Source organism: Coffea eugenioides, chromosome 1, assembly GCF_003713205.1.
Source record: "Coffea eugenioides isolate CCC68of chromosome 1, Ceug_1.0, whole genome shotgun sequence".
NCBI lineage: Eukaryota > Viridiplantae > Streptophyta > Magnoliopsida > Gentianales > Rubiaceae > Coffea > Coffea eugenioides.
Genome location: NC_040035.1, coordinates 5,564,736 through 5,583,612, shown reverse-complemented (window position 1 = coordinate 5,583,612; position 18,877 = coordinate 5,564,736). Strand labels below are relative to the sequence as shown.

At 33.8% G+C, this 18,877-nt stretch overlaps 2 non-coding genes across 2 annotated transcripts; both read right to left on the bottom strand.

The window, feature by feature from the left end:
• Positions 1-39: 39 nt before the first annotated feature.
• TRNAA-AGC lies at positions 40-112 on the bottom strand. Its single transcript has one exon. It is a non-coding gene; the product is annotated as a tRNA-Ala (tRNA).
• Positions 113-243: 131 nt separating this feature from the next.
• On the bottom strand, positions 244-316 carry TRNAA-AGC. Its single transcript has one exon. It is a non-coding gene; the product is annotated as a tRNA-Ala (tRNA).
• Between the last annotated feature and the right edge of the window lie 18,561 nt (positions 317-18,877).

Here is an 18,877-nt window from a genome sequence, read left to right as displayed (position 1 = left end):
GTATGGTTGTGGCCAAAAGTGCGGAGGCTAAAATGAAACTGGAGATGCGGGGTATCGATCCCCGTACCTCTCGCATGCTAAGCGAGCGCTCTACCATCTGAGCTACATCCCCATGTGCCCCGTCGCATTCCGGTGTGTAAGTGTCTAGATTCACCTTGCTGTTGGTCTTTGGTCAAAAATCAAAATGCTGCGTCGAAGATTTTGTTGTGGCCAAAAGTGCAGCCTGCAGAGGCCAGAAGGGACTGGAGATGCGGGGTATCGATCCCCGTACCTCTCGCATGCTAAGCGAGCGCTCTACCATCTGAGCTACATCCCCGCTACGGTAATTTTGGACTCTCTAAGTATATAACTAGAATAGGTTTGTCTAATTAAACGCTGCAAGACGTCAACAAACCACTCTCGAAAAATCCTCAAATGAGCCCTCAAATTCCATTACTTTTTTTCCCCTCTTTTAGTCCCTCAATTATGGAAAAATAGATCCCTAATACCATAAAAATGTAACAATGTGGTCTGAAATTGCATTTTGGACAACTCTTTTGTACTGAGAGTTGTACCGGATAGATAATGGTCATAAATTAAAAGGCAAAAGTAAGTCCACAGGCAAGATTTAGGGTATAAAAGGGAATGAACAATCAGAATGACTGCCTTCTTTTATGTTCTCAAGGTATCTTATGTTGTTTGGATTGTGGAAGTTGCATAGAATTTCACTACTCTTTCAAAATATCCTCTTCACATTTTCTTACTCCTCTAACACCACTTTTTCCTTCAAGTTTTCTTATCTTTTTATCTGTAATTTCTCTCTTCTTGTTGTCACTTGTTTCCTCCACTAGTATTGGTAATTGATTATGATTAATTATTTGTTTTAGCACTTGCTCATTTTTTTATATATGAGAATGTTACTTGTGGACTTCCTTTACTATTTAGTTTTTAATTGGATATTGAAACTATATATCCTTTCACTCAAAAAGAAAAAAAAAAAAAAAAGAAACTATGCATCCTTTCATGCTTGGGAAAATAGATTTGATATTTCAAACTAATATGAATAAATCATTCTATAACTATTACAAAGATTTGGGCCCTGTTTGATAACCTAGTTTAGCACTTAAATTTAATGGATTCAGATCTTAATATATTCAAATTGTTTGATAACAAAAAATTGAACATCTGAATTAATTAAATGGCACTGAATTATCTAGGCAAAACTTGCTCCCAAAATTAAGTAATAAATTATTAACTTATCACTGAATGTGATATGCACTCAAATATATTAAATTTAATACATAATAATTCAATAATTTAATGGATTTAGACTCCAGATTTCAGATTTCAGACTTTAGTTTTATCAAACGCACCCTTAGTGAAAAAAAAGAAGCAGATGCCTAATATGTTTATATTGCTACATAGGTAAATCATTCTCTAAGCATGATAGTTAATTGAATACTTCTTTTCCAAAAATATCTTTAAGATGATTATATGTTTTAACATAAATAAAATTACTTGTTTTCTAAAAACTTCTTGATAAGATGATATCATAAACAAACGGCACTAAAGCATTCTTTGCATTTCTCGTTAGATCCAGGGAAATAAGAAGGAAATTTTATGCTCTAAATGCAACTAAAATTATTTATTATCTAGAAAATTCTTATTCTAAATTATTCTTTATGTTTAGACATATCCAAAAAAAAAAAGGGGTTCATGTACAATAATCAAAAAGGTATTTTCATCCATTCACAATAAATCATGAAGAAGGTATTTTCATCCATCCACAATAAATCATGAAGGTGTTTTCTTTTTTTCCTTTTCTTCTTCTTATGATAGAAAACATATTGTGTATCCATTCCTTCCAAAAAAGCCTCATTCGAAACCCAGAAATTATCGACCAAAAAAATCATTATCCGAAATAAATTACAGAACCACCATCATCGCAATGAGCTTTTCGTAACTTCTCTTCTTTCTGCTTCCTTTGCCATACATAGATTAGTTTATTTTTTTCTTTTCAAATTATTAATGATTTTCCAAAATAAACCAAAAAAAAAATAGAGAAAGCAATAGATGCAATAGTAGAAGCTTTACTCCTCAATAGCTCCACATATGCATGTTTTACAGAACTAGGAGGCATAAACGTGCTTTGCGTGACGGAAATGTAAAATACCCTGCCCAATTTTGAAGTAATAAAAATAACAATTTATGTAGAAAAGTATTTTTTTTAGTATAAGTATTCTACAAGTCTAAAGTTGTGTTGATACTTCTTGGCCGTTTCTCACAAAGCTTCTGGTCAATGGCAACCACCAACTTTCAGTTTTCGCAAAACCATTTTTGATGCAAAAATGAAGCCAACATAGATATAATATAGAGCAAGGAAAGAAAGAGCGCCCCACAAGTTGATCTTGCCTATGATTATAATTAGCAGAAGGCAACAAAGGTAGAAAAGCAAGAAAGAAACATTCTCTGTAAAGCTTGAAGAGCTAATTTTTCTGCCTTTATGGTTCATTGAAATGCTTATGATTACAACCATTACACTGGATTAAAAAAAATGCACCACCCAAAATGCTATTCAGGCCAATATCCTCAGTAGCCAAATAGCAAGTAAATTATAGCCAAGACTTGGGCTAAATGTGTAATGGAACAGTTCCAGATAGGATATAATGATAATTCAAGATGGATTAAAAGTTATATCAGCCATGTGTTTTTTTGTAACCGAAGTAACCAAAGTTAGCATCAATTTTATTGCTAAACATCAAAGCTTAATAAGTACATTCCGTTGGAACATCTATTATCGAAGCTGAACATCAAACTGAGGTAACCGAAATACATTCATTATCAAATCTTGATAAGTGGAGCCAATAGCTTAACATCATTTGTATGGCTAAACATCCATTATAAAAGCTTGAATCGCTAAATAACAGCAGCAACTTACTAAACATTAAATATGCAGTGCTTTGGAAGCATTTTTCTAACCAGAACTTTTGTTCTATTAAGAACATAAATACAACAAATGGAGTGCATTGTGTTGGAATAGAATTAGCATAAACCAGATGTGTGATCAAATAGAAAATACAAAGTGCCATGGATACAACATGATCTGGTATAATGTAACCAGGATAGAAAATCTCTGAACCTTAATACTTGTTCAGATAGAAAATTATCAAATGTCTGGAGAGGTATCTTAGGCAGTAAAACTATCTTTCCTTGATGCTATCCTACTGCAATTTCTGCACAAATTGCATATCCATGTAATTTTCTAACTATAAGTCTTATTCCATTGCACAAGCCTTTGGTGGGATTCAAGTTTCTGAGGAGAATTACAAGACAGTTTTCTTTTAATACCAGCTTATGAGGAGGCAATCCTCTAGGGTTCAATGAGTTGAGAAAGTCTCATAATCACCTTGATCACATTCATTAAGAGTTTTATCTGTGCTAGTATAAACATGAACTACTCTAGGAAACCGCTGAATCATTATCTCATTATTGTCATCCACAGATGTATTCTTTGCTGTGATGATGCATTTGTCGATCACCTGATATGGATCCAATAAATACATTTGAAGGTCTGGGAAAATAAAATCTATCAACCTAATAAAGATAAATTGTATAAGTAACGAAACATGTACATATTTTGATAGTTTTGGTAATATATAATGTAGACAAATGAGCGACCTATTAAGAGAAGATTCCCTGCTATCAAAGGGAATTGATATATCTTGAGAAAGAGTTATTTTGCCATCTTCATCCTCTGGTTCACGTCCTTCACCTACTCTCAAAAGAAATTCACAAAAATGAGGATCTTGAATTACTCTCATATTTTCAGTTAATCTGATCTTGTATACAGTTTTTCACAAAGAAGAATTAACAAAACTGGACTCAACTTGCTGAACTCTTGAAGCATTATGTATCACAAGAAGAGTTTGACGAAAATCACCTCTAAACACAACGACTTTTCCACCAAAAGATTCAGCACAATCCATCATATCCCTAAGTAACATGTCAAATGCTTCTATGGTTTCTCTTTTAGCAATGGATGCTCCATCCCAAAGGATTAACTTTGCTAACATAATAAATCTAACCACTGAACTCATGACATGTTTTATTGCTAGATAGGTCAAGAGGAATCTTAAATCTAGAATGGACTGTTTTACCTCCAAGAAAAATAGATGCAGCGACACCGAACGATGCAACAGCAAGTGCAATATGACCTTGTGATCTAAGTGTTGCAATGATAGAACGATAAAGAAAAGGTTTTTCAGTTCAACCCAGATCATCAACAAAGAAACTCTTAGAAGCATTTGAAAATACTTGAACTAAGATGATGTCATATACATGTTTCTGGCCTATATTCAATTTTCTAGATAAAAGTAAATCCTCTTCTGAAAAATGGGCATTTTTTTCACACTCTATCTCTTTTGTAGCATGCTTATCACTGTTCAAGCAAAAATCATCGGGCACTAAATGATAATCATTTATGTTTCTACCAATTTGTTCTAAATATGTATTGATATCTGACAAAACAGATATTCTTACATGTTGGAAGAATAGCCAGTGAGATTCTTAGAGTTAATAATATTACTTGAAAGCTCATCTTCAAAGTTTTCTCACAAAGCCTTTGCATTATTGGGAGAACAGAATGCCAACAAAACTACAAAAAGACTTCTTAGTGAAGATGGTATCTGGAAACTCACTGCCTCTTAAAGAGTGTCTTCTAAATACGTATCCGATTGTAGAAGTCCCCTGTGGAAAGCAGCTTCCCTATATGATAGTAAATGCTTTCCATTAACAGTTAAAAGATCCTCAAATGACGTTGGTGCACAAATATGAGACAACAATAATCTCAAATTATACATTTCTCCCTCAGTTGGACTAACCGTAACTATTAGACTAATAACCTTTTTTGCTTTCTAGAAGTCCACTTTTTCTTCTTAACCTTCCATACAAAATGTTACGGTTATTCACGATATAAGCAATTAAGCTGCTAAGCCTTTTTGTTTCTCTTATTCATTTTAAAAAAGGTTGTTAACATGGTTTTGGAGAAATCGACTTGGTCCAGTAGTTCTGCCAAATCTGTATTTTTATGAAAAAAAAATCATCTGCTATCCAAGTAGATGTAGTTGTAATGTATAAACAGAATGTGTCATTTCATTCAAAGCAAATTTTTAAATACGTCAAAACACCTCTTCTGCTGCAATCCATCGACCAGACTAAAATTCCCTTATCTCATTAACAATTTCTAGACTATCTCCCGATACTACATGGAAGCTAACACGATCATAACCCTTATAAATGTACTAGTACAAATACTTAACTAATTTAATCGTGGAACAAATTTGAACATTTAAATGACAGTCAATTAATAGAAGGAGATATGGATTGTAAGAAACAACCCATCGATTGTCAAGAAAGTGGTTGCGTACAATCACAGAAATTCCATTCGGCCTTGTTCTTTAGCAAGGATAGCCATCTTTCGTGTGGACAGTATGTTTGCTAAAATCTTTTGAAAAATAGTTTTTATACAAGTCATTCCTCATACAAACATTACTTTCATTTAATTTACCACACGGGCCATGCATCATGTGTTTAATAACAAGATTATACAAATGTCGTTGAGTATGTGGATCTGGAATTTCAGTTGAAACCATTCTATTATAGGACTCAACATTTAATGGCTTAAATTGTGGCTTTAGTATAACCAAAATATGTGCATGAGGAAGACCCCTCTTTTGAAATTCAATGACATAAACAAGAGTTGATACTTCACCAAAAAAAATTTTCTTCACAATCTCAGATTTAAAAATGTGAAATTTGGCTCTAAAACCTCTTGCCACTAAATCAAGTCTATCTTGAGCTTTCTCTCCATATTTTGGGTTTTTTTGTATCTTTGGTCAAGTAGTGTTACAAGTCATGGTAAGAAAAATATCTGGCTTGCCATACCTCTGCACTAAAGCCATTGCATCAACATACCGACGCCACAACATACCGACGCCACATATCCCTAGGTCTACCAATAAAAGAAGTTGGAAGATAACTTTTACGCCCAACTTGTCCTCCTTTTGTACTACCACCAGATATACAATCGACTACACTTTGTAGCATTTTTGTTCTAATATTAGCCTGCTTTATCTTATGAAAGTCCAGTCTATAGGTTTCAATTTTAACATATATATCAACTACAAATTGTTGAAGAAGTCTGCCTGTGTGTAAGAGCATTAATCTAGTACCTTCGCACATTTGGAGCAAATAACAATGGATTTGTTTGGATAAAGTGTTATTTGAAATATTATTTGGAATAACTACGGTAGCACTTTTTGTGATGTGATGTATGTGAGATAAAAAGGTGATTAAGAATATAAAAAAGTGGGTTGAAAAATGTGTTTATGATACAAGTGAAATATTATTTGGGATAATTTGATATCCAAACAAACTCAATAGTACTCTCTTGCTGAAACCATATTTCGTCGATGTCTACTCTCTTCAGCAACTATAGACAAAAAAATACTAACAGTTCTAAATTTGTTATTAGACATAATTAAGTATGCATTAAATATCTTAAAAACTAAAGAAAAGAAATACTAACTAAACTTGCCTTGTTCTTCTGTATGAATTAGTTCTGCAGGAGTTTCTATGGAACCAAAATCTAAAAAATAATTATCATAACTGGTATCTTCCTTTTCTTTCTGATCCTAGGTTCCTTCGGATACAATAATGCCACTCAGATTCACCATTAGGGAAAAGTACAGGGTATTGTAATGAATCATAACATGCAAAATAGTGCTAGATCCTATGTGAAGTATATGAGTGTATATAAACTAGAATATGAGTATTCTTGTCAACATCATCATTATCAGATTCAGTCCAAATTGCAACAAGTTGTGATGAAGTAGACAGGTTATATACTCGCTGATCCAAGCCAGGATTGCAAATAAGAACAATCTTACAACTATCAAGATGAGGAACATGCTGAAGGCTCTTAAAGAATCTAGCATAAGGGTTATTTTGAAGAATCTACATCAATAGTTTAAGAGTACTTTCCTGTAGATTAGAGGAATTGTAAAGCCTATTTGACAATTCCTCTTCATCATCATAAAAATATAACTGAATATCGACAGGCTTCTCAGCAGAAAGAACAAGGCTACTAAGCAAATTGTAGACTTGACCTTGTACAAGGAAGGTATATATTCCTCTGTTATTCTTTGTTGAATCATGGTCATATTTTGCAGCAAAGGAGATGAAAGCCAGACTATTATTATAAGTGTGTGCACGCTTTTTGAATTCCAAGCATTCTTGCTCTCTACTCGAAAATAAGCGACCAAGACTATAGGGCATCATTGAAATTACAATAGAAACTATACCATTGCGCAACAAAAATTTGGTGGCTCCAAGTGAAACTGCTTTGCACCACAATGCTTACAATCCAAAGCATTGGGTAGGCCTAGAGACATTTTCGGTATACATTTTAATCGTGCATAAGTCCTACCTTGGTTTTCTTTTTATACCTATAATGATTGTGGAATGCATATTAATGAAAGTTAATGAAGAATACTGTTTCAAGTTTCCTCCAAAAAATGATAAATGATATTCCATTAGCTACCTTTTTTCAGAGCATCTATATCTATTGGAGTAGATATATCATTTTGAACACTTAATGATTCAGTTGTATCAAAAATAACGGAATAGGAGTCATCCTCTACATATCTTCCATTTAAAGCTGATAAAATTAAAGAGGGAGCTAAAGTTAAAAAAAAAAAATGGAATGCTAGAGCTGAACCATAAACTAACTGAGAAAACAAAAAAGCAAGGTAGATATGCAAGGGAGCGCATAGATTAAGTTCTAAGCAAGAACAATGGAAAGTAGCATTCCTGTTTTTATAAAACAGAGTATACCTCTGGTAAGGGAAGCAACAAAAAAAGAGGTCGAAGAATAGACTTGAAGAGAAAGTTTATGCCTTTTAGGAGCAGAGGAAAATGCACCAGAAACAACATCAAGCACATTGGTTCAAGAGTTGTTATCTGTGCTATTGTGTTTCCTGAAGACATTCAAAGCAGATAGCAAACCAAACGAATTTTTTGGTACATAACTATGACTTGAAGCATTGCCACTACCTACATTCTTAACTGAACATTCTTCAACTGGATTCCCTAGAGCAGCAGAGTTAGCAATAGAGGATAAACCCCCCTCTTTAGCACTATATGCCTCTCTTCTACGACAATTCATTGCATCCTTCTTTTCTTTAGGCATTGCAGCATAACATTGTCTTCGAATCAAATTTTTATCCATTGGGTGGACCACACAAATTAATTTAGTACAAGAAAATTGCAAATCTGTATAACTTAAACCAACAGTATTTGTTTAAACCGATAAATCCATATCTAATGTGTAAAAGCAACTAACATAACAAATATATATAGCTTATTAAATCTAAATAAATTTATCATGCAACAAAAGAAAGCCAACAAATATAACCATAGCTTATAAACCGTGGATAAAACAGATTATATAACTACATTTACCATAAGAAAGCAAAACTTAGTACTTAAATAATAGAAAAATAGGTCAGAAAGAAGAGAGTAGCCAAACAACAAGGGAAAGAAAAGAAGAAAAGAAATATAGTCAAAACAATTGGAACACAAGTCATTGATACATAATCCCAAAAAAGGGAATGAAAAAAACATACCTATGAAAAAAAGCCAAGAAATTAACAGATGCAGATAAACAGCCAAGCACAATATCAATGTAGCCCTCCTGCACAAGTAATAAGATACAAATATGATTGAAGCAACCAAAAAATGTCTCTAAAAGAAAATTGCATCCACTTTATAACTCCAAAAAACAATATATGACCCATCTTCAACTACATATTTTGAAACACTTCAAACATATGGCGTGCAGAATACAAAAGCTATATTTTTTCTATCTAAAACTATAATCTGAATGTAAAAAATGCAAGTAGAAGAAGATGAGAACCAATACCTGAGAAAAACTTTAAAAAGACATTAACCCGTTGCAAATGAGAACGAAGCGCTTTATATTCAAAAAAGCTTTGAAGTAATCTCGTATATAGAACAATGACGTGAAAGTATGAAAAGAGAATAATTGAATCTATGTAGAGGTTGTTGCATGCAAGACAAAACATGGTGAAAGTGGAGCGTTGGCCATTGGCTGTGATTTTTGTTTTAGGCTCTGCTGAGAATGAAATGGAAGCCGGGTCTATATTGATAGTACAATTTCAGTACTCTGCATGGAGAGTGGACCAAAGCATACAAGTGGGATACGCGACAAAGAATGAATTAAGAGCTAATAATTAAACGACAAACTGGTATTTCAATAAAAATGAAAACTTTTTTTGACTAACAGCAATTCTTTTTAAAACTAAAGCGTATTAACAAAAAACAGTCAAGACAAAAAAAATATAGTATACTTAATAACTCTCTTCAATTTCAAACAAAATATATATTAACTAAGTATTGGCATTTTTAGGCAATTTAACATTTGTTTTATTATGGTTCTTTCTAAATAATTAAACTAATATAATGAAAGAGAATAAATTTATCACCAGACAGTAAAGACAAAATTCCAATTCCATGAAAACAAAAAGAGTTTTGATTCTATAAAAATGGCACGATTTTTTTCTAAATAATTCTAACTAGTATAATGGAAAAAATTTATTATCAGACAAGAAACACAAAATTCCAATTCGATGCAAACAAAAACAATTTTGATTCTATACAAATGGTAGGAAAAAAATTGTCAATGACAAAGCTCTTGTATTACAAACCAATTGTTTATATCTTGAGTTTTAAAAGCCTTTAATTCATAACTAAGTGTTTATAATTTAAATTCTTTACAAATGATCGAAAAAAAGGAACAATGACCACTTGATAGTTATAATCAGCGATATTTAAAGTGTATTAATATACAATGAAAAAAACATATACAATATTATAATTCATTAATACACACAAGAAAAGAAAAAAATTAATAGATACAATAGCACACGATATAAATCAAAGTCTACCTAATCTAGCCTTTTTTTAAAATGAAGAAACAAAATGTATCAACAAAAGACAAACAAATACAAAATATCATTTTTTATTTTAATTAATATGCATATTTAATATGCCTAGACGGAATGAAATTATTACAAAACAAAGCCGTGCATTTGTTATCTATTTCTTCTTTTAAGCAATTTATCTTTCATTTATATATAATTATTTGAAACTTGACATAAACAAGTGATTGCAAGCCAAGAGTTTAAGAAAAATTAGTTAACTTTGTTATCAAAGTGGATAAAGGGACTATTAATTTGTTGCTACCAAATTTTTTATATTAGAAATTCAGAACCAATGATTGTCAAAATGCCTCATTACTTGATGGAACTGGCAAAAATAGTTTTTTTTAGGTGATTTCAATAAAGCATTGTTTTACGAATTTCACAGAAAGAAAGTCAAGACCTGATTGATTCTTGGACACTAAATGTAGCACTTCACAGTAAAATGACATTACTTATTTCGTATATAAGAAGACAACTTTTCTTTTAGACATGTACGAGGACTTGATCAACATTCACTATTCTGTAATCATCCTACTTCATCCGATTCAGTTGACGTTTATGATATACTTGACACTTTTATGATATAAATAGAAAGGTGTGGTTGTACAAATGTCATAGAAAGAAAGTCAAAACCTAAATTATGGTACTGATTATGAATTAATTACTCTTAAAAATATATTTAAACTCTTAAACTAATCTAGGATGAAAGCAAAAAAATGATAAAGTAATGTGCGACAAAGAGTTGGACAAAGAATTGAACTTATTTCAAAAATAGTGAATCAAATAAAGAATCAATCTTACGAAAGCTGTATGGTCCCACCTTACATTACTTTCAACTTTGTTTTCTCTATATGATTCCTTGATTCTTTACCTTGAAGCCTGTTTCTCCTATCAAGAATGCTTCAGAAATTATATGATGAATGTTTTACTTGTATGTTTTGACCACCATTCATTAGTGATTGAATGGGTTTCAATTTCATGTGCTCAGAAAGAACATCTTCCAGAGCACCTGATATGCCATTTTCACATTGTACCCCTACCATTATTCAACCAATGTTGAAACACAAACATTTATCTGATCAAGTAGAACAAAATATGTTCAAAGAAAACCACTAATTGCAGAGAATAGAAAAACAAGTGTACATAACATCATGATCCATAAATACATATAAAAAAGTAAGCCATCTACAAACTAAAATGGCAATTGAGTAATATTAATCTGCAACCTAGTTACTACATAATTTCTATGTTTGAGTCCTTTAACAATGATAACTACGTAATACACATTAACTAAAAATGTCTAATGAAACTATTCACTAGAACATTGAGCTACACTTATAATCAAACGACATGAATGCCTAACACAGGACAGTAGTTTCCTTCTTCTTTGCCACATAGCCACATGAGCACTCAATTCAACATTCTGCAGCAAAAAATCAGAAGTATAGTCATAAACTACATAAGTATGAATAACCAATGAATTCCTAGTCTGCACATACTACTTATTCATAGTCAAAATCCAAACCCTTGGCTAAAAAAGATCAGTCCCACAATGCAAATTATGCACAAAACTATAGCAAATCGGGAAAAAGACCTTTGAAACCTCACATTGTGACGACCCCACCTCCCCCTAGGGCGTACCCCAGGGTTTAGCGGACCGCCTGCCCAACTCTCGCCAGGACTCACTCACGCGTAACTCGAGAAAGATACCACATCCATAGAGAAGAAATGAAACAACAATCTCAAACTTAACAAATACATTGATGTTCAAATCCAGTTACAAAGTTTATACACGCCCAAAACGTTAAAGTATTTACAACCCAAGTAAAATCAACCCTAGTCGGGTGTTAGCGCGAGTACAATTGCAAAATTCAAAAACTAGACTATGCTAGTCTGTACAAGTTTCATGCCTCACTCGTACCCCCTGTAAGGAAAACAAATGACGTGGAATGAGCTAAAATCCCAGTGAAATTCCAAATAGCAAATTGACCATTATTTAAAAGTACAAGTATCAACGTAGAAAAATAGCGAGTATAACAAGTTCATAAAGTGAACAATAACATTTCAAGTAGCAAATCTCAAAATGAACGAGTGTAAAGTGTTTTGTTTTTCAAAAGAAACAATAATCCAATAAGCAATAATCATTTCAAAGTATAAGGATACGGATGGCTCTCAAGAGCCAAGTTCCCGTTGCTTCACCAGAGATTGATCAAATATTAGTTGACACTTCGTCAACTTTCAAGTAAAATAACCAATCCACTAGTACTTCACTTAACTCCAATCCGTCCACCATTCAACCCCCTTACCGGACCCAAACACCAACTAAACACTGATGGTAATACTCAAATATACCGACTAGTCGAGAAGATAACACTCCACTCGACAACACTAGATACCCATGGTTCGTTATCTAATCGACCAAACCCTTGCCGACTCGACTCGATTAACTAGCCAGTGGGGTTTGGGTCCCCAAGAAGTCGATGAGATAACATCTCCAATCGACTGAATCAAAATAAAAGTATGGAGACGGGAATGAGAGGCACCTCCCACTCACATTGAGTGTGGTACATGCTGCCGCTCAGCACTTACAAGTTAAGTTCAAGTATATCAAGTCAATTGCAACAATAAACAAGTATATATCATATTAGGACAAGTGCGATAAAGTACACTCTTGTCCGATCCAACAAATTACATATCATTAAATCACATGGGTCAAGTATTGATAACAAGTGTCCAGTTCAACCAGGTATTTGGAAGCACTCACTAAAGATGTAGTGCCTTTACGAATTACGTTCAGGTATTACTCCTTGTTTGGAGTTCAAGTCTGCAATAAAACATTGTTTAAGAGTTTTGAAATTCAACTAAGGTTTGAAACTTAAACGTTTCATTTAATAAAAATCAAATAATTACAACTCATTTCGAGAATATTCGTAAAACTTATGCTCGCTCTTAAAACTTTGAAATCCCCATTTGAGTCGAAGAAATGGAGAAAATGTATTTCTATTAGTCGTAAATTTCATTTTTTCAAGGGTACAAGTTTCGGCCGAATGCTAACTTATAGACCTCTATGAAACAAGGCTTGAATACCCTAGACGATTCAAGTTCGATTCGTCCTCAAACCCTTACTCAAGTCATGAGTATATCTATCTAACTTTCGAGTAAAAATTTGGGCAGCACGCCCTTTATTTTTACCTATTTTTCAGTAATTTATGGCTTCATTGTCTTTCATAATTCAGCCCCAAAACACATAGAAATAATCTTATCACAATAGCCGTTCAATAGGCTCAAAATCATCCAAGTACAACACAAGTATAATAATCCAATCGGAAATCAAGTTTTGAAGGCAAAAGAGTAAATGGCAGATTCGACATCTTATCACATTTTGGTCACAACTAGAGTTACGTTTATCGAATTGGTGTGAACTTTATACCGTTTCGAAGCTAAGACAAAGGGTTACAACTTTCATGAAGACAACTTAACCCAGTTCACAATTTATCCAGATCGAAATTACAGATTACAGAACCAGAATGTCCTTGTCAGTATGGTTGTCAGTACTGAATTCAAATGACAATAACTCAGGCAACACAATTCCGTTTGAGGTGTTTTCAGATGCGTTGGAAAGCTGAAACATAGGGCTAAAAGTTTCATGTTTTGGCCAAAGGCTGATTTGATATGGATCAAGGTGAAAAATGAAGCCAGAATGATGAAATGTCAAAACTATCCGCAAAACTATACCTATGGCAGTCAAGGGTACTTTTGTCATTTCACATGTTACAGTACTCGAATTGAGCTAAAATTTTACAAGAAGCTATAAAACATCATTTTCTACAACTTTCATGTTTTAACCTAAGCCCAATTCAACCTCCATCATACACGATAGAACTGGTCAGAACAGAGCATTTGAAATCCTTAAATCTGGAATTTAATGCATTCAAGGTATAAACTTCACATTTCTAACTTGAACCACTACTTCAACTTCCTATACAAGATTATAGACATCATATGCTCTCTAAACAACAAGGAATACAACTGAACCATCCAAACCCTAACTTAAAATCCACCAAAAATCATCAAAACTACTTAGATAACTAGCATTAGCCAAGAATTTAAGTTGTTATATAAACTTAAACAAGCTTAAGAGATAGAAATAGGATGGACAGCCATAATACCTCACTAAGATGCTTGCAAGAGATATCCACCACCTCTCCTTGTAAACTTTTAGCTCACCAAGCTTCCCAAGTGCTCAAAAAAAGGATTAATCGGTTTAGATTCTTGATTTTTCACTCAACTAAGCTAGGAATCAAGATGGACTGAAATGGTTTTCACTCTTTTCTTTTTCCTCTCATAAGTCACGACCAAGATGAAGGAAAATGAAGAAAAATGAGCCAAGAAGAAAGATAAGAGGAAAGGAAAATGTCTTGGTCAAAGGTCTTGGTCAAGACCTTGGTTGGATTCTTGACAAATGGCTTAATCACAAATATTTTCACCAAAATATCTCTCTTTTCCTTAGTCAATAATGGTGGCTGACTTAAGGGTTAATTAAGAGCTAATTAGCTCAACTAAACAAGGAGATTAAGGTAATAAAGTGGTGGTCAAGTGGTGTATTCCATTGGTAGCGAACGGTACCCGTCGGTTCAAACCGATTTTCCTTAAATCGCGTGTACTAGGGTTTTATTTTATGATTCCCTAACTTATTATTCTCACTTCTAATCACACACTTTCTCTTATCTAAAACTCATTCTTAACTGCCAAATTTAGTACACACTCCGTACCGAGTAATCAGACTACCAAAAGACGTAAAAAAATCCTAATTTACCCTAACGATGAAAGAAAAGGGAAAACCCTTGGTTCTATGATTAATTGTAACTATTGAGAAAGTGAATGAGTAGTAAAGCTATTGTAAAATAATGGATTCCAAATAAAAGGGAATTTTTAAGAAAATATGAGGGATTTTACAAGTTCTCACAATCACGCTACCAAAATGCACATAAAAACACACACCAAAACCCTAGTATGCACAAAAACCCTAACTTATGTCCTTCCTTTAGAAAAATCATAACTTGAGTTATAAATATAAAAAATTTATACAACTTGGGTTGTTAAAAACTAGACTTCAAATACTAAGAATCTTTAGAAGACACCTCAAAGAGATTTAGTTTATAAGTTGGTCCAAATTGAGCCATAAGCTACCACAACATTCCTATGTTTACTTGTGCAGGGCAGAATTTTCAGTCAACTTTGCCAATTTCCTAGAATTTATAGACATTGAATCAAACTCTGAATTTTACATCGTAGGAAGCCCTCTGAGTCTAATTTCAGACGCAACAAACGGAACTCAATTATGACTTTTCTATACAAAGTTATAGCCAATTTCCCAACCCTCCTGCGAAAATTTCTAGATTTTCTAACAACTTGAGATTATGAAACTTTTCTTAACAAAATTCACTCCCTTGACTCAAATTCAACCATTAAAGCAACCAAGAATCAAAGGTAAGTGAGTTCATATAAGAGTTATAAAGAAAAGTAAAATTTCGGGGTCTCACACACATGACAAGCTCATCCAACCTCCATGTAGACACCAAATTTTTGAATAATTTTTGTTCTATTTTATTTTTTTTTTTAGTAATAATTCTTATCTATTTTTATTTGTTAATTTCATGTTTTGGTTTTAGACTTTTTTTTAGCATTTGTATAGCATTTTAGATTACTATTATTATCTATCATTTTATTTTAGTTTTTAGTTTTATTTTTGTATTCGTTTTTTGCCCTTTTGGCTGTTTATCTTTATTTTTAAGACTTTTAGCATGAAATTTGTCAAAAGAGAAAATTATTCACAAAAAATATATAATAAATAATATTTTATTTCTTTTTACTGTTTATTAATTGAAAAAGAGAGAGGAAAAATCATTAATCAAGCACAGAAAAATTTTAGTCTTTTGCTTTATCTTTTGTTCCTAGTTTTGTTCATTTCATTCAAGTTTTTTTAAATTGTTATTTTTAATTATTGTTGTTTGATTAAATGATTCATGAAAGAAAAAAAGTGAAAAAAAAGAAAAAGACAAGCTCACGGACCCTGAGAAGCATATGATCCAAACCTCTCCTCTTCATTTTCATTTGCAAAAATGCAGATACAAGAAATTTCCAGCTCCTTTTCCACGGGGTTTCATTTTTTATGAGCATCATAGGACAACAAACCATCTAAGGGTTTATAAAGCAGGAGGAATACATCAAGTAAGGGGAACCATCGGATGTTAGGGCTAAGAGATCTTTAGGCTATAAAAAGGAAAGCTAAGGAACGGCGGAAAGGAGAGAACGGCAGAGAGAACTAAGAGAGTAAGAAAGAGAGAAACCGAGGAGAGCTTGAGATGGATGGAGGGCTGAAACAGAAAAGAAAAGAAGAGGGACAACTGATGAAAATCAGGTGACGATGGGGAGAAACAGAAGGAAGACGGTGAAAAAAAAAAATCAAGAGCTTTGGGAAGAGCTAAGAAAAGAGAATCAGAAAAGTGAGAATCTGGGATTGCAGCTAAGGTTGACGGCTGGCAAAGAGAAACAGAAAAATGGAGAAAAAGGGCAACAGCTTGAGAAACGAGAGGATGACGGCTGGGAGAGGTTTTGAGGAAGAATCGAGGCGTGACGGCTGAAAAATCTAGAGGAACCAAGAGGGAGCTGGAAAAAAGAGAGCTTCGTCCGTGAGTTTGAGGAGGAAACCAGAGAGCAATAAAGCAAAGGAGGAAAGTCTGGGAGGAAGTAGAAAACCAAGAGAAAAAAGGAACGAAGGAAGCGAGAGAGAGAGAGAGCTGAGGGTGGTGACTGAGGAAGAGAAAAGCAAGCAAGAGGAAGTTTCAGGCAGCGGAGGGAAAACTGGAAGGGAAAGTAGAAACATGGGCTAGTCCAACGCTAGACCCTTAGGAGCCCTTCGCGCGTTAGATCATGATTGTGTGATAAAATCACTTCATCTCATGCATATCTTTACTTTTTAGGGCCTCTTTCACCATATTGTATGACACTTTCCTTATATATGTATACCCCTTCCTCCATATTTTCCCTTATGTGTATATTACTTGCCCCTTTTGTATGAAACATGACATTAGACTTGCATTTCACATAAGCATTAGAATTAGGTTAAATCATTTGCTTGATTAGATTAGGGATTCCCCCTTAGGTATGGAATATGGACGAGTTTGACTTTCTAACCTTAGCACGCTCGTATTTCCTCTATTAAAGGGAACATTGAGTCAAGAACATTAGTCCCCCCGCACCCGATATGATGCATTCCTTTAGGTCACGTATATTTATACAATTATTTTTATTTTTATTTTCCTTTTCTTTTTTAGAGTCTCCTATTTTTGCATTATTCGTGACCTCTCCGAAGAGTCTTCATTGGGCATCATAATTAATGTGATTGGTACCAAATAAACTTTGAAGATACATTTCAACCCCTCGATACCCTCCTAGGTTTAGGATTTGCATTCATATAGTACATCCAAATGTGATAAATTCTTTGGTTAAAATAAGAAAATCTTTGACTAAATCACGCAACTAGCCTTGGATAGGTCGAAGGGGTGCCTTGGATTTTTATCCTTGCCTTCCCCTTCGTCAAATGTGACTCCCGAACCTTTCCTTTGATTTTCGTAGACTAGGAGTCGTTTAAAAAGGGGTTTTCTATTTTTTTGAAAAATTCATTTTAGGTGACTTGGTACACCTTAACTCAATACCAAGTGGCGACTCCGATTTTTATTTCAAAACCCTTCTTTAAACTTATTTTGGGTCAAAATTGTCGCATTTCAAAGTCCCATTTAGGCCCATTTCATTTTCTTTACTCATTTTCTTTTAAATCAAAAAAATTCATTTTTCAAATCAAAAATCAAATTGAAATTCACTTTTTTAAACCATTTATTTATTTTATAAAAAATGGGGCGCGACAGTTGGCGACTCCACTGGGGACTTAGAGAGTCCGAGTAACTTTGATTTAGTCAATCTTTTTCTTCTTTTAACCTTTTCATATATCGCATTTGGATGTTTAGGGTTGCATTTTTTCCTTTTTTTTTAAGATTTTGCATTTCGCGCGTATCAACTCACTCCCTCACACATTTGCGTACGATTGATACGATGGATGAATGGTTTATCCGTGTGATCCCGCGATTTGCATTGCATTTGGGTGGGGGATATTACCCTAGGGCCTCGCGTTGATTCTCGATCCCTCCCCTTCAAACGAGCACTAGCATACGTGCATACGCTTTAATTCTTTTTACCCCTCATTTATTTTTTCTTTTAGTAGCTTGTCACGCCACTCCACCCTATTAGGATTTTAGGCGACTCACTTGGACTTGTGATCGCGACACGATGTGTGCGTAGCATGATCCGAGGGGTCACTCAATCTTCCATTTTCAGCTTTGGGTGCATAGCTTTTAGCTTTTAGTTGAAGGTTGAGGATTTTCGATAGATTCACTCATGACATGTAGCCGTGACACGATGTGTGCGTAGCAATGTCTGGGGAATCGCTCGAGCCACCGACAAAGAACCTTGGGATTGATGACCCTTGGTTTCCAAGTCTGAAGGCTCGGGACCTAAAACCTTTCGAGTCTAGATGCATTAGTGAACCCAACCTCATGCATCCATGATAGTTTTCCTAGGGTAGAGTTTGCCTTACCCTATTAAGGACACTATTCATGAGAGGAGGGATCCAACCCCTCTTTTCCTTTTATTGCTTTATCTCTTTGTATTGTTTTGCTACAATGTGTTATGTGTATTTATCTGGTTAAACTAACCTTTCTTGATTTTTGTCTCCATTGCATTCATAAGCCCTAGAAAATAAGAGTCCTGGCATGGTACTC